Raw genomic sequence first — 21,973 nt, 5'->3', positions numbered from 1 at the left:
TCAAATATTGAAAAATTTTTAGCTTAATTTATTTGCATTGGTATTTAAAGGCAGAAATGGAAAACAGAGCCTAAGAGGATAAGAACCTGCACAAATTTGGGAAGAGTTAGAAAGATCAAGGCATAAATCTTAATCTGGATATGAAAGAACATAACTAATTTGGGAACAATTTCTTAGAGGCAGGACAGAGGGCCAGAGTAGTTCCCTTAATTTACTATTGGATTAACAGTGTTCCTCATTTCCTCTATTAAACACATTGATGCCCTCAGCACAGTGAATTCTAAATATGTGTGCCTTGTACTAGGGTATACTAAATAAGGGTAGATTGTATTAGTTCCCAAGTATGCCAGATTTCTTTCATTTGCCTGTCCAGATCAGTCTCCACCCTTCTCTGTCCTGCCTGCCCCAGAAAACTGAGGCTTCTACTAAGGTCTGTCCTCTGACTTCCAGCTGGGTCTGACCAATGAGAAATCAGAGGGAAGAAGGAACATGATCTTAGAAACAAGTCCCTGGGTGCCTCAGGTTTCCCTGCTCCCTGCCTAAACTTTAAATATAGAACCTATATTAAACTCTCCTAAAATTAATCTGAGGATGCCATCTTTTTTTTACTGTTTGAATTTGTTTATTCCTATTGAACTTGAAATTGTTATTTCACAATTAAATATTTGGTAATGTAATAATATATGAATTCAAAAATGAAGAGCACAATGCTTTCAAAACCAAAGTGAATGCTTTGGGAAAATTCAATAAAGACAAGTCAATAAAAAAAAAAAGTACTATTAAATTAGGTATCTTTGTGAACATTGTAAAAACTAGAAGAAAATAATAAAAATCTTGAAAGATTTCACCCTCAGGTTGCTTCCCAAGTGTCTTTCAGTTTTAATGCTCTAATTTAAAAATACCAAAACTAGATGTCACAGGTGATGAAATATCGGTGTGATTTATGTACAAAGACCAGATGGAATCAAATTTGCAAATCATTTTCTCAGAGAAAAGTTATTGGCAATACTATAATAATCAATGATAAAAAGGTGATCATGGAAAAATGATATATATATCTATCTTCAAATGTTTTAATTTAAATTTTATGAATATGCCTATGAACAGGCATGAGACAAATTTTAAAACATTTCTAGTAGGAACACTAAGTAGTAAAAAGTGAAAGAAATTTCTGTAAGATGAAAAACACCTATTTTAAAGTTACAAAAGCAACCTGGAAAAATAAATAGTTGCAGAAAAAAAGGGAGCAATAGAACTACTATCTCCATTTTTCAAAAAGATTATAAAATTTGCAAACCACTAAAATCCAAAGGTATAGAACCAAAATAATACAGCTAAAAGATGAGAAAAGATTAAATGTCTGCAGGAAGAAGAGATAAGATGTGGAGGCATTTTCAGGACTTGGAGTTGTCCTGGGTGGTACTGCAGGGACAGATGCTGGACATTGGATGTCCTGCTATGGCCCACTGGATGGACTAGGGGAGAGTGTAAACTACAATGTAACCATTATCCATGTGGTGCAGCAGTGCTCCAAAATGTATTCACCAAATGCAATGAATGTGCCATGATGATGAAAGACGTTGTTGATGTGGGAGTAGTGGGGTGAGGGGGGTGGAGGGTATATGGGGACCTCTTATATTTTTTAACGTAACATTAAAAAAAAATAGATTAAAAAAAGTAAATCTCTGCTAGCAAAAGCATGCAAATTTAAAAATTAAGAATCAATTTTTGTTTATTCACATAAAAATAAGTATTTTAATAATTATATTTGCTTACAAAGCAACAGGGAAATTGTTATTCTCACATTTTGCTGTTAAGAGTACCTTTTCTCTCCCATTTATTCAACACTCTTTATATACATTTTTGCACTCTCTCATCCTCCCCTGTGACTCCCTTCCTCTTCTTCATGTAGCTAACTCCTCCTTTTCTTCAAGACTCCACTTAAGTGTCTGTTTCTTCCATAAGCAACCCCATCTGCTTGGGATTACTCTGATATGCTGCCTGTAAGCTTTCAAAGCAACTCATGCAAACTCCTTTTAGTGCAACATATCTTAATATAAACATGTTTGCTTGTCTTTCTTCTGCTAGAACCATATAGTCTAGTGACTCCAGTAGACTATAAGGAAACTGTTAAGGGTGAAGACATTTGCTTATATTCCCAGTTTGGTACAGAATGCTTGGCACATTGTGAATGCCCAAAAACCACATAATGAACTGAAAGAATGAATAAATGAATGAAGGAATAAATGAACTAACAAATGAACATAACGTTTCAGAAGCAACATAGAGGATTACTCCTAAACCATTACAATGTGCTTAAAGATAATTTTACTTGAGAGGTTCACCAGAAGTGATATGTTGCCCTTATGAAGGATAGTCTTAGTCTGGCTCAAATAAGTAAGCAGGTACATCTTTTTCTTTCAAACCTTTTTCTACTTGGCTCAGAAGTGAGTCTTACATCCTTGAGATAAATAGGGGCTTGGAAAACAATGGAATTGGGAAGGGGTTTACTAGACGAGAATGAGAAGTAAATTCAACAAGTCTTGAGAAGTCGCTAGGCTTATAGCCAGGCTTTTACCAATAGGGCCTACAACCAGGAGTCTAAAGCATTATTTATCAGATATTTCAAGCCATTCCATTTAAAAGCCTCCATGATAATGACTTGTAAATAATGCTTCTATTAGAAGGACAGAAGAAATGGTACAGTAAAAAGCACAGAACACTCCACTTTTGAAGAAGTCTACTTTATTACAGTGTACAGCCATAGGGAGTCATGGTCCTCCTAGGTATATATGAAGAGATGGAAGAGAATGCCACCTGAAGCCTGGGAAAGGAAACGGAATAAACAAAAGGAGGAGGATACACATGAAAAAAATGTTAAATGCCAGTTTTGCTTAGGACCAATCCTTATACCTTCTTTTTCCTTAGCTCTTTTGGTCCAAAGTATATGAAACCCAAAGATTTCTTAGTAATATAATGTAATTTCTTATTTGTTTCTAGGCCATGGAACTTTTGGATATTTGGAAGTATCAAAAATGTCTTGGTACTATCAGTTTTACCCCATTGATTTCCTGGAAATTGTGTCATGACATAGAAAACCACAAAGTAAAATGTTTTTACCCATATGAAGCATACTATCATTCAGAGTTGAATTCTGAAAAATAATAACAAAAAAGCCATAAGTAAAATCCAAATCATAAAGTCATAATATTTAGAGTATCATAAAACCAGGCTAGAACAACCACAGAATGGTGACAGATGCTTAAAATACTGATTATAAAATATACTATAATATATATAAAAATCACCCAGACACTGAAAATTTAAGGATAAATTTTATGATGAATATCCTAAAATGTTCAAACATACTATGATGCTACTACTTCTGCCGCTATTGGTAATAATGACAACTAAAAATATTATTTAATTGACACCAGTTTTATTTAGAAAGATTTTCAAGGAGTTTTAATCAAAAGGAGTTTGAGTGGAGTGAGTATAACTCAGTGGTTGAGCACATACTTCACATTTATGAGGTTCCAGGTTTAATCCCTGGTACCTCCTTAAAAAAAGAAAAAAAAAAAGAGTTTGAATTGATGCCTTCTTTAGATAATATTTCTGGAAAAATTTAATATAATCTGAGAATTATATTAATCTAGTAGCCTTAGAATTACCTTCATGAAAGTATTTATATATTTCTATTATTGTTTTGGTATTAATGATGGAAGAAGTGGTGTTTCTTGGACTAAAAACTTCTTGGAAAGCAAAGTCTAAACTGTCATTTTTATCCCTTCATCTTTTCTCAATCAGACCAACTAGGTGCCACAGCCAAAGGGTAAGAAAAGCTACCTGAAATAATAAACGTCTATTTTAAGTAAATGAAACTATTTGAAATAATGTTCATTTGAAGTAAATAGCCATTATGAATAAGATGTAGTAGTACATATTCATTAAAAATAATAATTATGAAAATCATGTTCATAATGTAATGTTAAAGGAAAAATTTAGAATGCACAATGTATATACATGTATATACAGCCATTAATCTATGTAAAAACATGGACAACAGATATGTAAAAATGTGGACTTATTGATATTTTTCCCATTATTTCCTTTTATATTGTAATATTTTTAGGGGAAGTAAAGAAACCACAAAATGCTGACATCAAAAATTTAAAAACCTATTTAAATATGCACAGCATTATGGAAACAAATTTCATGCCAGCTATGGCTACATTATGGCAATCCTGTTGTGCTTGGACCATGAAGATAAATAAAATGGATGGATAAAAGGCAGAAAAAAAATTCATCAAATAGCAATGAATGAAGAGGAAAACACACTGGAAAGGTAAAAAGGAATGACCTTCATTAAAAAGATTTAAAATTTAATGAAGATATTTATACATTCAGTGAGTGTTGCTAATAATACCAAATAAATACAAATAAGTATTTAAAAAATCATAGTAAACTAAGGTGACTTAAAACTCCAAATGAAAAAGGAAAAATTTTATCTAGTAAACCAGGTGGTTCTAAACTACTAATCTAACAAAATAAAATAGCTATTACTACTGATCAGGGAAACTCAAAAACAGAGAAAATAATATATTTTAACATGACCAGACTACTTATATTAAATTGATAATGTTCTTCCAAAATGGAAAGATCGTTATACCTTTTTAAAAACATATTTTTTAGCCAATTCCATTAAGTAATAAGGAAATACTGTTCCCATTTTTTACTGTCATTGAAATCAACTTTATGTTCTTACTACTGGGTAATGAATTTTTGGTTTAAATGATGATGTAGTTAAAGATTTATCTAGCCCTGTATATTTAGAAATCTTTAAAAAAATTAATTAGTATGTATCGACTTATAAAAATTAGTATCGTTTATTTCAAAATGTGTTAGCTTTTAAACTACAATGAAATGAAACTGGTTACTTAGATTTACTCTTAAACAGTGAATTGAATATCTTTTGGTATTTCACTTTAAGTGCTACCTGCCTAGACTCAAAGAAAGAAAGGGGCAGGAACCTCCACTAGACAGTGAATATATACAAAACCTGTATGAGTTTAAGATAGAAACTGGTATCAAACTATATCAAGCATTATTTGATATAATAATATATAATTGCATAAACATGTATACTGTTGCTATAGAAATGTGGATGGTTGGGATAAATATACTATCCTTAATGATTGACACTGTCCAATGCGTGCAACTGAAATAGCACATAACAGAAGCATGTTGCAATTGTGTCAGACAAGTGAAGATTATTCTTTCCACAGTTAATGTATTCAGTGCTTGACATTGGATTTTGCTTAAATTAGGCTATTTTTATGTGTTTTTATTCCATCTTCTTTCCCATATAGATCCCATTTCGGTTCATTATGTATAAGACTACAGAATATAGCCTTCCTGATGAGCTTTCCCTCTTTATCTACTACGTGGCTCTGAACAGTCACCCTACTGTGTGAAAAATATTATTTTCAGATGACCCAGAGGCATTTTTGCACATTCTACTACTATAAGCAAGACTGTATTTCAAGAGCTGCCTTGTAATTCTTGCTGTTTGGTAAGAGGATGTAATGGAGAGAATTCTTCTGGGAGTGAGGCTGAAGGCCACCTTTACCACTCTAACAATACATGTATCTAATTCATGAATTTGGAAATATATGGATGGGAAGATATTAAAATAATTTCCAAAAGTGGTATATACTGTACCTCACTTATACAGAGACTTTTATTATGAAGCTCAAAAGATTAGCTATTTTGTAATATACACCATGAATATATATATGCATCCTAATTCTTTTCCAAGCTTCAGATCTTTTCATCCAATTTTTATAAGCCTAGCCTTTTTGAGGCACTGTGGAGTTCATTCACTAATATATGTATTTACATACATGAGCAAGTCACTTGGCATAGCACTGTCAGGTGTACAATTTATCAACCACAGCATGGTCATCCAGGCCTAAACTGAGAAGAGGTCTGTATTAGTCAGCCAAAGCCATACTGATGCAAAGTACCAGAAATTTGTTGGTTTTTATAAAGGGTATTTATTTGGGATAGAAGCTTACAGATCCCAGGCCATAAAGCATAAGTTACTTCCCTCACCAAATCTGTTTCTATGCATTGGAGCAAGACAGTGGGCAATGTCTGTAAGGGTCCAGCCTTCCTTCTGCCGGGTAAGGCTCTGTGGTCCCAGCTCCTTCCAATATCAGCTATAGACTGGTATAAGGCTCGTCTCTCCCCCCAGGGCTCATTCTTCCCAGTTCAGCTGCAGCTGTAGGCCATTACGCTCCTCTCTCTTCCTAGGGCCTCTGCTGTGTCTATGGAACCAACTCTATTCCTCTGTATAGCATGGATCATAATACCCAATTAGGTCATCAGTAAGGTTTTAATGGTTTCATATCAGCTCACACCTAAGGTCATCCAAATTGTGATTATAACCTATATTCCTAGTCTATTCGTTCACTCTTCTTCAAGTATCTTATTCTCCAAGAACAACCAATCACTTGCTATTTCTCCATAAAGTGAATACAACTTCCAAGATTGTGCTTTGCACACACTTTCCTCCTCTACATATGGCACCACTTCTTTCCAACTCCAATACTCACCTATAAAATCCTACCAAACTTTCGAGAGTCACCTTGATTGCTACCTCATCTAGGAAAAATCCTTGTAAGTCAAATCCTGCCAGTCTGTCAAGAGTCAACTTGATTGCTACCCATCCTGGAAAAATCTTTGTAAACCCAAATATTATAAACCTTTCCTTCTTCTGTACACCCATTGCTCTATAAGGGTATTTGAGAAATATATTACACATAACCTATCTTGTGGTGATAATAAGCATTCTAGAGAAAAGAATCATGTTATTATTCTTTTCATCCTCCACATTAATAGCACAAAGCCCTAGTAAATGATTGCCATAGTAATCATTTATTTGCTGTTAACATGATTTAACTTTAATTCCATGAGTTATAAATTACAAGACTGTAAAATATATTAACATAAATATTTCTTCTGCCTGATTATGATCCCACTGTATTTTGTACTTGGTACATACTAGCAAGAATTATATTTTATTATAATCCAGTGTATGAACCATTAAGTTCAACCCTAATGATTGACACTGTCCAATATGTGCAACTGAAATAGGGCACAAGAGAAGCAAGTCACAATTCTGCCAGACAAACCAATATTATTATTTCACAGATTATATATTCAGAGCTTGACACTATTTAGGTATTTTGATGAAGTGGTTATTTTTTCTTTGTTTTCATTCTATTGTATTTCCCATGTAGATCCCATTTCTGTACATGAAAACATAGAACACAAATCACAGAGGTAACTGAAAATGGTCATCTAAGTAATATATGAAGAAATTACATTTTAGACATCAGATTTGCCATATTCTTCCCCCAAATGCAGGGGTTATATCCATTAGACCTCATTATTCTGATTCCACTGTAAAGACCACATCTATGGTGGAAATGCTATACCAGATTGTCTTGGCCCAATGCCATAAAACATCTTATCTATCAATCTCCCTTTAATTCTGATTTTACAATTTCCAAAATATCTTGTGACTGTGATTGTTATTTAAAACACAGTGCATTTCCCCCAGAGGAAGAGAAAGTGTTATTATATAAACTTTTAATCTTCAGGTCTTTATGATCAAATATCTCATTTGAGGTGAATCAACTAACTATATATACAAAGAACTCATTGATACTGTGCCTTCAAAGCACTTTTATTCCCAATAAAAATAATATCTCACTGTGAATCAATACATTGATATTTTTAGTTTCAAACATTAATTTCATGAGTCTAGTTAACATGAGTCTATTTTTAAAAAAATGGATCAATTTTTACAGGCCAAGAACTGGACCCCAGATCATGAAGGAACTAAATGTTATTCTTAAAGGACTATTAGAAAGAGGCTGCCAATTCCTTTCTTTGATGACAATAACCTGATGGTGTCAGTTTTTACAAACTATACATTTCACTTCCTCTACTGTTAATTCCAAGGTATAAACTAGAAGAAAATACCTCTCAAATGAAAACCTTACAATTCTACCCTTTGAATAATTATTTTTAAAAATCAATTATCTATCCTATTTGGTGATGATGACTCCCAAACTTATATCAGTGTAGTTACCAATTGATCAAAGGGATTTTTATGTCAACAGATTAAGGTCATTATTTTTAATATTATTAAATCATAATGCTGTTTTATTTTATATGATAATTTTATGATTTTATTTCTGGCCAGGATAATTTATTTATGTCATTTAGATAAAACCAGACTTAGTGATAAAGCTCACTCATTTTGTGAAGTTTTACTTTGTTTCATCTCATTTGAGACGGCAAATGGAAACAGAATGTGGAAGGCCCAATGTTTGATCGCACAATAGTGATCCAAAAAATAAAATACCAATTCAGCCATCATAAATCAGAGATGTGCACTTATGAAATAAACCAATGAGATTTTTATAATGTCAACTATAAAATATGAAGCAAATAATATGTCAAGATTCTCTACTAGAAACCAAGATTGTAATTCATATATTACCTAGATAATATATAAAAATAGAAACATAAAAGTGCCTTCTTATTCAATTTTTACTGCTAAAATTACCTTACCCAAGCTTTCACAAGATTAGATTAATTCAACAATTACCTGTATTGACTACCATAACAAAACACTCATTTTAATGACTTCTAAATATTGGTATATTTAACAGTAATTTACATTGGATCTTATAAATGCCAAACAGAAAAACTGTAAAAAATAAATTTAATAGTATAATTAGTTGAAGGTATTTATGTTCAATTAGAGCATCTAATGGCAATACCTCTAATCCTTTTCCCTCATATTTTCATAAAGGGGCTTATGAGAAAGAAATATTATTGGCTTCATTTACTCCCATCACTTTATCCTTACTATGAGAGGATCAGAAAGTCATCTGATTGCTGAGTTTGAGAAAACATCCTGAATGTGGGCAGCCAACACCTTTTTCTCAGTTTCCTTCTGCCTGTGGAAAAGACATAGCCAGGTCATTTTCATTCATTCTTCTCTGGGAGAATTCTCTGTGGAATTCCAGCAAAGCCGGTGCCAGGCAAGGTTTAATGATCTACTTCAGAAGTGAAATCCATTTTAACTGCATATGTAATTCTTGCCCTCCAATTCAGCTTCTATCAGTAATAAAACTGGCACTTTGATTTCCATCTGCATGGCACCTGTGTCTGTCTCTCAGTAGTTTCCAAATTCTGGAAGGGATGTGATTTATTTATTTATCCAGCCTCTAAAACCCAAAAAGATCTGTGTGAAGAAATGAAGGTAGGTTTCTAAATGGATTGTGTACTTTGAGGTTGCCTATTCTTATTCACTCATTTGGTAAATACTTATTGAACATCTATTATGTGCAAGGTGCTGTCCTATGCGTGGGAGTATGGCAGGAAAAAAAAATAAAACCTAGTATCTTAGGAAATCAACACTAAGCACTAACAAAGTCAAGGAAGCATCAGTAGGAAAATAAAAAGATCACACCATGGTTTCTTTTTCATAGATTTCATAGTCAAAATTGTAGTATTTGACTATAGTATTTCAACTATTACAGTAAATGGTAATAGTAGGTTGATTTAAAACTAGAGATATTCAACCATTTTAACCCACAATTATGGTAATTGTCATGTGGTTGAATGTAATAATTAATTTGGCATGAAAAATTAATGAGCAAATTCCATCTTCTTCATATGAAAGATAATTTAAGCACTGAAAATATTCCCTACCTCATACCTTATTCAAAAATCAACTCAAAGTGGATCAAAGACCTAAATATAAGAGACAACTGTAAAACCCCTAGAAGAAAATTCAGGGAAGCATCTTCAGGACCTCTTGTTATGCAGTGACTTCTTAGATTTTACACCCAAAAAACAAGCAACAAAAGACCTCATCAAAATAAAAAATCTTTGGGCCTCAAATGACTTTATCATGAACGTAAAACAACAACCTACAAAATGGGAGCAAATATTTGGAAACTACATATTCAATAAGAGTTTAATATCCAGAATGTATAAAGAAATCTTTCAATTCAACAACAAAAAGACAAGCCAATTAAAAAACAGGCAAGGGGAGAACATGTAGCTCAAGCAGTTAAGCACCTGCTTCCCACATTAGATGTCTCAGGTTCAGTCCCTGGTGCCTCCTAAAAACAACAACAACAACAACAACAAAACAACAAGCAAACAAATAAATTAAAAAAAGCTCAGGGGAGCAGATGAGGCTCAGGGGTTGAGTACCAGCTTCCCAATGATGAGGTCCTGGGCTCAATCCCCGGTACCTCAAACAAACAAACAAACAAACAAACAAACAAACAAAAAAAGACAAAAGACATTTATTCAAAGAAGATATACAAATGACTAAAAAGCACATGAAAAGATGCTCACCATCACTAACTATTTGGGTAATGCAAATCAAAGCCACAATGAGATATCGTTCCATACCCACTAGAATGGCTACTAATTGAAAAATGGAAAATTGCTAATGTTGGAAAGGATATGAAGAAATAAGAGCATGCATTCACTGCTGGTGGCAATGTAAAATCATGCAACCTCTATGGAAGATAGTTTGGCAGTTCCTCAGAAAGGTAAGTACAGAATTACCATCTGATGTGGCAATCCTACTCTAAGGTACATACCCCAAAGGACTGAAAGCAGGGAATTCAACAGATACTTGCACACCAATGTCCATTGTGGTATTATTCACAATGGACAAAAGATGAAAGCAATCCAAATGTCCATTAACCAATGAATGGATAAATAAAATATGGTATATATACAAACAATGGATTATTATTCATCCATAAAAAGGAATGAAGTTCTGGTACATGCAACAACATGGATGAACCTTGAAGACACAATTTTTAGTGAAATAAACCAAGCAGAAAATGACAAATATTGTATGATCTCAGTTGTATGAATTAATTAGAAAAATCAAACTCATAGAGTCAGAATCTAGAATATAGGGGACAGAGTGGGGTTAGGTAATAGGGAATTAAGGATTAAAATGTACAGAGTTTCTATTTGGGATGATGGAAAACTTTTGGTGTTGGATGATGGAAATGGTAGCACAACAGTGTGAACATAATTGACAATACTAAGTTAAATATTTGAATGGGACTAAAAGGGGAAATTATAGTTTCTTTATATAGTATGAAAATTATATATATATATATATATATATATATATATATATATATATTTAAAAACCCATGGAACTGCACAACACAAACAGTGAAGCCAAGGTGTGGCTGTTTGAAATGCTACGTACCCCAGAAAAATGTATTCTTAAATTTAATTCATTCATGTGGGTGTGAACCCATTGTAAGTAGGAGCTTTTGATGAGACTACCTTAGTTAAGATATAGCCCACCACAACCAGGATGGGTTTTAATCCCAATACTGAAGTCATTTACAAATAGAATGAATTCAGACATGAAAGAAAAAGCCACAGAAGCAAGAAGCCTGAATCAATAATACCTGGAAGAGAAGGAAGAGTCCAGAAGACTCTGCCATGTGTCTTGCCATGTGACAGAAGAGCCAAGGATAACTGGTACCAAATCTTTGGGAAGAAAGCATCACCTAGATGATTCCTTGATTTGTACATTTTCCCAGTGTCAAAACTGTGAGTTTATAAATTCCCATTGTTTAATCCTACCCATTTCACGGTATTTTCTTTAAGCAGCTTAGGAAACTAAAAAACTTGGTTAATCTATGGACTACAATTAATAGTACAATTAGAAAAATGTGCTTTCATCAACTGTAACAAATATAACACATCGATGCAAGGTGTTAATAATAGGGTGGTATATGGGAATCCTGTCTTTCATGTATGATTTTTCTGTAGACCCACAACTTTTCTAATTAAAAAATGTTGGTAAAAAAAGAAAAAATATATATGAATTAAGTTTCACTTAATTAAGAATTACAAACACAAGTTTTAATTTTAAATGATATTTGATCTGAGAAAACCAATTTTGCAGATTGACTGAATCTTAATTTTGGTTAATAATACAATTACCTTCCCAATGCAAACTAACAAATTCATCTGTTTTCTTTTAATACAACTCAATATTAAAGATTTATATTACCAACAATACCTAGTCCTTCTAAAGTGTTTCTCAAATTTAATATATATTACAAATATTAATTCTGAAAAATCAATAGTATCAATTGAATACTAATAATTTTCATTTGTCTCAATAGTAATCTATATCCAAAATGTTTTAAACATCTGAAAACAACAGGTTTTACAGAAATATTGACAAATTATTAATTACCAGGGGAAAAAGATACAAAATCTAATATTATTCTGTATTTGTAAAAGAGTATAATCACTCAAATACCATCAGGGAAGACGTGGCATTTTTCCAACTGTTCTGTGAGTCTTTCCATTCCCTAGAAAATTAACAAAATAGGTAAGCTTTATATTCAGTCTGGAATTAACTAAAGTTCGGGAGTGGAGTAACAAAGGAAAAGAATGGTTTTATCAGTGAGAGCAAAGGAGAAAAACAGTAACTTATCATCCTTCCCCATTCCCACCACCAGCCTCAAGTACTTCAGCCAATGCCATCCTTGATGGCTACAGTATCTCAGGCTGTGCACACTGATAAGTGGCATGCTAGTTCATTACAAGTCTGTACCACAAGAGTAGTCCAGATAGGTAAGATATAAGATGATTTCTTGAAAAGCATAAGAAATTTTATAAAATTTTATGTCATTATTCCTATAGATTATGTTTAATCTCTAAAATCTCAGTTGGTGACAGGATTTTGTTTGCAAATCTATCACCCTAAGAAATCTGAATGAAAAGTCTTTTACATTCTGCTATTGGTGCTATTGGTAAGTCATTATTCTAGAAAAAAAAAGTGTCCAAATATATGCTGAATAACAGGAGTATGGACTCTTGATCAGACTACTTGGTTTCATATTCCGTCTATCTCCTCGCTGACAGCCATTTAACTTCTCAGTGCCTAAGTAAAATGGAGGTGAGAGTAGTAGTATTATGAAGAGTAAACAAACAATACATAAAAATAACAGAGACCAGAACCTCACAGAACAATTAAAATATGCCAAATTAAGTCATTACTGAAAAATCAGACTCTAGCATGATGAGAATATTTCAGGAAAAAAAATTATAACTTTTATATATTCTAGCCTCTCATTTTTCTTTCCACAAAATTAAATGGAGATGATTTAAAAGTATTTTCTTCTCTGTAAGTGTTTAACTTATATCTTAGTTACTTATTTACTAAATATTTATTTAGTTTTATTTACAAAATCTGTTGCAAGGTTATAACTCTGGTGTGGTTCAAACACCTTCTCCTATGTGTATTAAAGTTTTGCTAAAGTTCTAGATATTTTCGCTAACACTATCATTTCTATTTTTTTTAACATTCAGCTACTTTTCAAATTTAAAATATACCATTACATGTATATACTTTTTAAATTATTTTTAATCATAACATTCAAGTGATACTTGAGTGAAAATAATGTGGCTCAGCTGGCTAATAGTTGATACATATTTAAGAGTTATTTGAGGATAAACTTAGACAAAATAGCATTTGAATGACAAATTCAAATTGTTATAAGTTTTAATATTTTTTAAAATTCTCTAGAAAAGATTTGAGGCTGAGAGAAAAACTGAATCCTTGGGAAGAAATTAAGTATATATGTATTTATTAATTAAGTAGATCAAACAGGTAGTTAGGTGACACCAAAAGGTATTATCGAATTTTCCTAGGATGTTATTAGAGTAATTGTGAATGTTATATCTCTTGATACTCTTCAAGACTCTTAGAAAACAAATTGTGTTATATTTATGAATTTTAAACTCTCCAAAATGTAGAGTCCTTGTTTTAAAACCTAGTAAAGACAATAGTAGAAATGGAAAGAAAATGGTAATGGTATAACCCTTAGATGCACAAAACTACAAAACTACTCAACTAGTGGAACATGTGTCTTTCTGTTCCTAGTATGAGACAATTTCTAGATGACTTAGGTAAAAATAAAGCTAATGAGAGTTTCTGAAGTAACATTTTCAAATATATTAACATAGATCAAGAAAAGAACAGTATAGTGCTTATAAGAAACAGCATTATATAACTGAGAAATCAAAAATCCCCATTGTTTGACTTATAAAAACATCTCTCATCAAATTAGTAGCAGCATCAAATGCTGACAATAACATTTATCAGTGAATTCAATCCAGCAATTATTTATTAAGGGACTACCATTTATAAGCCCTGTGTTTGACTCTTAAAGGATGCAAAAGCAAATAAGACTTTACTTTTTCACATATATTACGATTAGAGCTTATGTCAAAGGAAGTCCATTTATTTCCACAACCTCTTCCAGCTGTAGTTTTTTCCAGTCTCCCAGCAATCTTCACTTACAGGATATTGTTGTTCTCAGAAAAGAGCTTTCCTAACTCTTGTTTTTCTGCATATTTTATTTCTATTTTTAATTTATGCTGTCTTGTTTTTATGTATCCTAAATTTCCTTAAAACCATTCTAGAATGAGGTGGGGTATAGAAAAAACAGAGAAAATTAAACAAAAACACTTAGAGAAAGGAAGTCAAGATATACTAGGTCACACTTGAGAGTCAAGTCTTAAATGTCAAACTCTTCTTTGTCAGAGTGTATATTGGCCTTGGAGTAAGACCTAGCTTTTAATCCTGCCTCAATAGACATTAAATTTTAGACATGATGCTGGGCCTCACCTAGCTTCAAAAATCTAAGCTGTAAAATGAGGGTCAAAATAGCCAAGTCACCTGATTTTGTTTTCATATTACAGAGTAATTGACAAGTCAGAGGTATTGAATAAAAATCAATTTTGTTTTCTTCCTTTACAAATGTATTAGCTGTCTTGTTATTAAAATGAAATATGAAAATGAAATAACAGTCAACAATGTGGCATACCTTGTTTGAAAAACAGAATGAATGAAAATTAGAAGGCAGTGGGAAAAACAACAATAAAACAAACAAAATAAAGTTAATTTAATGATCCTGCTTACATGTTATTATGGTTCCTAAGCCAATTTCAAATACTTTTGTTTTTAAGAAGAAAAGTGGTCCGTTACTTTCTTTAAATTTCTGATTCCTAGTTGAGGTACAAATATCCCTCAGACATATGATGTGGTGTATTAAGAGTGCATATGAAACTACTACAGAACAAACATTTTCCTGTTGTATTACTTTTATTTTACATTTTTACATTTTTATATAAAATGGCACAAATGTAATATAAAATAGAATGCATTTCTAGTCTAGAAATCAAGATTTCCTTCAGTTATTTTAATAAATTTAATGAAATATCAGTGATAATTTTCATTTGCAATGGGCTCTTACAGACATTTCTCCTCAAATTAACCTATGCATCAATATAAATTCGGTCAAAATCTTGGCAGCCTTTTTTTTTGCAAAAATTCATATGATGAATCTATAGTATATATCAAAATGCAAAGAAACCAGAATTGCCAAAATGATTTTTAAAAGAAGTAAATAGTTGGAGAACACATCTACCTGATTTCAAACTTTATTATGAAGCTGTTGTACTTCAAATAGTGTGGTATTGGTGTAAAGCTAGACGTAGAGACCATTGAAACAGATTAGAGAGTTCGGAAACAAACCATTAATAAACATGGCCAATTGATTTTTTGTTTATTTGTTTAAACATTTATTTATTTATATTCCCTGCCTTGTGGCTTATTCCATTCTTTTTTTTTTAAGATTTATTTATTTATTTCTCTCCCCGCCCCCCCACCCCAGTTGTCTGCTTTCTGTGTCCATTTGCTGTGTGTTCTTCTGCAACCGCCTCTATCCCTATCAGGAGCACCAGAAATCTGTATTTCTTTTTGTTGCATCATCTTAATGTGTCAGCTCTCTGTGTGTGCAGCACCACTCCTGGGCAGACTGCACTTTCTTTGGCGCTGGGTGGCTCTCCTTATGGAGCGCACTCCTTGCACATGGGGCTCCCATACACGGGGGACACCCCTGAATGGTACGGCACTCCTTGCACGCATCACCACAGTGCATGGGCCAGCTCCACACAGTCAAGGAGGCCCAGGGTTTGAACCGCGGACCTCCCATGTGGTAGGCAGATGCCCTATCCATTGGGCCAAGTCTGCTTCCCTGTTTCATTCTTTGCTATCTCTTCTCTGAGTCCATTCGTTGTGCATTTTTTCTGTATCTGCTTGTCTCCCTTTGTTGCATCATTATGCTACACGAGCTCTCCGTGGCAAATGGGCCATCAGCTCTCCACAGCACACAGGCCACCTTGCCTTCACAAGGAGGCCCTTGTGAACCAGAGCCTCCCATATCGTAGACAGGAGCCCAAATGATTGAGCGACAGCTGCTTCCCCCAATTGATTTTTGACAAAAGAGCCAAGGCAATTTGGGAGCAAGGATGGTCTTTAACAAATGGTTCTAAAACAACTGGATATCCATATACAAAAAGTTTCTTAGTCCTTCGCACCATACACAAAAATTAACAAATGGGTTATTGACCTAATGTAAAAGCTAAAACTGTAAAATTAAAGAGTAAAATTTTACAAGAGAAAATATCAGAGGAAAATGTTAGGCCTTTGGATTTTACAAAGAATTCTTAGATATAACATGAAAAAGATAATCCACATAAGAAAATAAAATATTGATAAATTGTGAAAATGAAAAAGGCACTCAATGAAAGAATGTTTTGGAAATATTTTTTTCTGATAAAGACTTATATCCAGAATATATACAGGACTCTCACAACTCAATAACAAATAATCAAACTAAATTTAAAATGGGCAAGTTTTTGAATAGATAGTTCACCAAAGAAGATATGTGAATGGCTACAAGAATATCATTAATCATTAGGGAAATTTAAATTAAAAACATAGTGAGATATTACTAGATGCCCACCTGAATGACTCATATTTCAAAGGCTGAAAATACCAGATGTGGCAAGGTTGTGGAGAAACTGAAACCCTCATACACTGTTGATGGAAATATAAAATGGTACAACTGCTTTTAAAAACAGTTTCAGTTTAGTGTTTCTTAAAAGGTTAATTGCAGATTTTGAGTCAATCAAGGTGGCTCTTTCCAGGATTCCATTCCTCCACAAAATCTTTGAGTGATTTTTCTAATCTTTTCACTCAAACTTTTTTTCTAAACCAGCAGAGACCTATTTCTCAGAGCTCTAAAAATTAGTTAAAGGGTTGCAGTAACTGGGTGAGCTCCCAAATCAAGAAAAAGGCAACTTAAAATCAGTAGGGAGGGAAGCAGATTTGGCTCAACAGATAGAGCATCTGCCTACCACATGAGAGGTCCAAGGTTCACACCCATTGCCTCCTGACCAGTGTGATGAGCTGGCCCACACTCAGTGCTGATGTGTGCAAGGAGTGCCGTGCCACGCAGGTGTGTCCCCCGCATAGTGGAGCCCCACGTGCAAGGAGTGCGCCCCGTAAGGAAAGCCACACAGTGTGAAAAAAGTGCAGCCTGCCCAGGGTGGCATCGCACACATGGAGAGCTAACGCAGCAAGATGATGCAACAAAAGGAGACACAGATTCCAGGTGCCACTGACAAGAATACAAGCAGACACAGAAGAACACACAGCGAACAGACACAGAGAGCAGACAACTGAGGGCGGGGGAGTGGGTGGCACAGGCAGGGAAGGGGAGAGAAATAAATAAAAAATAAATCTTAAAAAAAAAATCAGTAGGGAAACCTCATCAGGTTCCTGTTCTGACTCTTCCCCAATCCCATCTACTGCACAGTGTAGAGCTAGACTGCACTCTCAGTGCAGGTCCCTGGACCCAGCTCCAGAGGAGCAGGGTAATTTCTATGCACATACTGGGGTGTACGCATGTCTGTGCCAGTCTCTCTAGTGGCAGCCTGAGGGACTAATGCAGAACACTTCTCTCTGGCTTGCAGGCAATAACTTTCCCTGTATGCTTGATGAAAGATAAACCAGGGTAAGAAACAACCAAATCACAACACCCTGGGATAAAGGTTTATGCGCTTACAGTGTAAAATAGAGTGCCCAGGATCAGGATGAAAGAATAGTCCATAGAGAGAAAAGTGGGAATTCAATCCCCATAAATGGGGGAATTCCTAGGCCACCAGTACATGCCTAGGACAGGACACATGATCAGAAAAATGGGAGAGTCCCTGTAGTTTGCCACAGGCTGTTCTTCAGGTTCATTTGTCAAAAGACTAATCCTTGACTTTAAAGCATATTACTTAGCTACAGTGATAAAAACAGCATGGTACTGGCATAAGGACAGACAGATTGATCAATGGAACAGAATCAAGAACTCAGAAATTGACCCTAACATCTATAGTCAAGTGATTTTTTTACAAGGGTGTTAATCCACCCAGCTGGACCAAAACACTCTATTCAATAAACAGTGCTGGGAGAATTGGTTAGCCATATCTAAAAGAAAGAAAGAAGACCCTTATCTCATACCTTATATAAAATTTAACTCCAAATGGATCAAGGTTTTAAATATAAAAACAACCATTGAACTCCTAGAAGAAAATGTAGGAAAACATCTTCAAGATCTTGAGGTAGGCAGTAGTTTCTTAAACCTTTCACCCAAAGCACGAGTAACAAAAGAACAAAACAGATAAATGGGTCCTCCTTAAAAATGAACACTTTTACACCTCAAAGGACTTTGTCAAAATGGTGAAAAGGCAACTGACTCAATGGAAGAAAATCACATAATTGATAAAAGCTTAATATCCATGATATATAAAAATATTATATGACTCCACAATAAAAAGACAAATTACCCAAGTAGAAAATGGGAAAAAGACTTGAAAAGACAATTGTCCAAAGAAGAAATACAAAATGCAAACAAACTCAGGAAAAGATGTGCAACATCACTAGCAATTACAGAAATGCAAATCAAAACTGCAATAAGATATCATTTCATACCTATTAGACTGGCCACTATTAAAAAGCAGGAAAATTGTAAATGTTGGAGAGGACATGGAGAGATGGGAACACTTATTCACTGTTGGTGGGAACATAGATTGGTACAGTCACTGTGGAAGTCTGTTTGGCAGTTCCTAAGGAAGTTGAATATAGACTTGCCAAGGGACCCAGCAATACCATTGCTAGATATATACCCAGAAGATTTGAGAGCAGTGTCACAAATAGATATCTGCACACCAATATTCACAGCAGCATTATTCATGATAGCCAATAGTTGGCAACCACCCAGGTGTCTATTAACTGATTAATGGATAAACAAATTGTGGAGTATACACACGATGGAATATTATGCCATGGAGGAAGAAATGAAGTCATGAAACATGATGACATGGATGAACCTGGAGGACATTATGTTGAGTGGAACAAGCCAGACACAAACGGACAAATGCTATCTATATGATTGCCCTACTGTGAACAAAATATATTATGTGAAATATAAATATATTATATGAAATATAAATAGTGTAGTATTGCATATATAAGACCATTTTTCTTTGAAGCTGTGCAAATATAAGTTAATACTACAAAATGTTAGTATCAGACAAAAAAACAAACGAACATTATACTACATGAAGGAGACCAGACACAGAGTACTACATATTGTATTCCATTTATATAAAATGTAAATATAAATCAATTTATAAAAATGAAATTAGATTAGTGGTTATGTAGGGCTGGGGAATGAATGGTAAGGTATATTGAGTCTTTCTTTTTGGAGAAATGAGAGTATCCTTAAAATTTTGATATGATGAATGTACAACATTGTGATTACACTAAAAGCCATTGATTATACACTTTGGATAGAACAGTCAGAAACATAAGCTATATATAGTGGGGGAAGTATAGAAAGATTGAGAGGTATGGAATTTTCTTCTTTGTTTTTGTTTATTATTATTATTATTATTGAAATAATGTGAATTCTCTAATAATGATTGAAGTGATGAACACACAACTATGTGATTATACCAAATATCATTGGTTGTACACTTTGGATGACTTGTATGCTTTATTAATAGTATCAGTAAAATTGATTTGTTTTAAAAGAATGTATGAGACTGGAAGGCTATGTTAAAAATGTTTCCAGTGGTTATCTCTGAGGGGTATTACATATGCATTGTGGTTTACTTTGCTTGTTCATATTTCTACAATGAATATATGTTACTTTAGAATTTTTAAAAAACACAATGAGATACCATTTCATACCCATTAGAATATTTGCTATTAGAAAAACAGAAAATACAAGTGTTGGAAAACATGCAGAGAAATAGGTACACTCATTCATTGTCAGTAGCAATGTAAAATGATGCAGCTGCTTTGCTGTGTTAGATAGTTTGGCAGTTTCTCAAAAAGCTAAGTATAGAATTACCAGATGACCTGGCAATCCTACTACTAGGCATATACCTAAAAGAATTGAAAGCAAGGTCTTGAGCAGGTATTTGCACACCAAGGTTCATAGTATCATTATTCACCATGGCCAAAAGACAAAAGCCCTCCAAGTGTCCATCAGCTGATGAATGAATAAACAAAATGTGGTATATATAGAAGAGAATATCTTATTCATACATAAAAAGGAATGAAGTTTTGATACATGCAAGAACTGGATGAACCTTGAAGACAGCACGTTGAGTGAAATAAGCCAGACACAAAAGGGCAAACATTGTGTGATCTCCCTGATTTGAAACAACTAGTATAAACAAACTGCTAGAACCTAGAGTGAATCTAGAATATGAGTTACCAGGTGATGGGTTTGGGAGAGGGATTGGGAAGTTAAGGCTTAAAATGTATAGGATTTCTATTTGGAATGATCCAAATATTTTGGTAAAAGATGGAGATGATTGTAGCACAATATTGTGAATGCAATTAACAGCATTTAAATATATAATCTGAATGTGATTAAAGGGGAAATGTTAGATTGTATATATGGTAACAGAACGAAAAACTTTTTTAAAGTACATGGAACTGGGAAGTGGACTTGGCCCAACGGATAGGGTGTCCATCTACCATATGGGAGGTCCGTGGTTCAAACCCTGGGTCTCCTTGACCTGTGTGGAGGTGGCCCATGTGCAGTGCTGATGCCCACAAGGAGTGCCGAGCCACGCAGGGGTGTCCCCACTTAGGGGAGTCCCACGTGCAAGGAGTGCGCCCCATAAGGAAAGCCACCCAGCGTGGAAGAAAGTACAGCCTGCCCAGGAATGGCGCTGCCCACATGGAGAGCTGACACAAGATGGCACAACAAAAAAGAAACACAGATTCCTGTGCCACTGACAACAACAGAAGCAGACCAAGAAGATGCAGCAAATAGACACAGAGAACAGACAACCGGGGTGGGGAGGAAGGGGAGAGAAATAAATAAATTAAATTAAATTAAAAAAAAGAAGAATTTTAGTGCTGGATACAATAGATAGGTCATGTTTAATTCTACTGAAATTCATTATGATTGCAAGCTTTATAGTGATTCTCGTACTATGTTATCAGGTGTTTGGTTCCAGAAATACCTTTAACCAAAATAAATTCTTAGTTGCATACACTCAGCAGAAAACAACCAAAATTCTTTTATGAACCAAATAGGGTATAACTATATAAGAAAACAAAGTACATTATAGAGTATGGGAAAATGGTGTCAATGTAGGTAGACACTGCTCAGCTCTTTCGCAAAATAGGATAGAGAAGGGGTAAAAGCCCATCCTAAGTAAGCTGTTTTGGGAATCCACAGAGAAGGAGGCTGCAGGACATAGTTCAGGAAAGAGCTGGATGAAGAGATAAAGACCCCAAGGGTAAACCATGTTTGCTTGCCCCCATGGCTGAAAACAGGAGGCAAGTAAGCCCCATCCTCAAGGCAAGTAGCCTCTGTGGACGCCCCTGGCTCTCATCAGCCAGTTGAGTGGGAGGGAGCCTTCTCTGGGAGGAAAAGGGGTCTGATGAAGGGTG

The 21,973-nt window shown here is 34.2% G+C and overlaps 1 protein-coding gene across 12 annotated transcripts in view; it reads right to left on the bottom strand.

The window, feature by feature from the left end:
* FOXP2 (forkhead box P2) overlaps nt 1–21,973 on the bottom strand; it is a 612,807-nt gene that overhangs the window by 461,153 nt on the left and 129,681 nt on the right. For 2 of the 12 annotated variants that reach the window (XM_058297224.2, XM_058297234.2), the window contains exon 1: nt 8,948–9,038. The exons of 9 other annotated variants lie outside the window; for them this stretch is intronic. The gene's annotated coding sequence lies outside the window, so the exon portion shown is untranslated. Of the gene's footprint in view, nt 1–8,947; nt 9,039–21,973 lie in introns of those variants that run through there. One more of the 12 variants, XM_071215237.1, reaches the window with a different exon arrangement.

Source organism: Dasypus novemcinctus, chromosome 5 (genome assembly GCF_030445035.2).
Source record: "Dasypus novemcinctus isolate mDasNov1 chromosome 5, mDasNov1.1.hap2, whole genome shotgun sequence".
NCBI lineage: Eukaryota > Metazoa > Chordata > Mammalia > Cingulata > Dasypodidae > Dasypus > Dasypus novemcinctus.
This window is presented reverse-complemented; position numbering and strand designations above follow the sequence as displayed.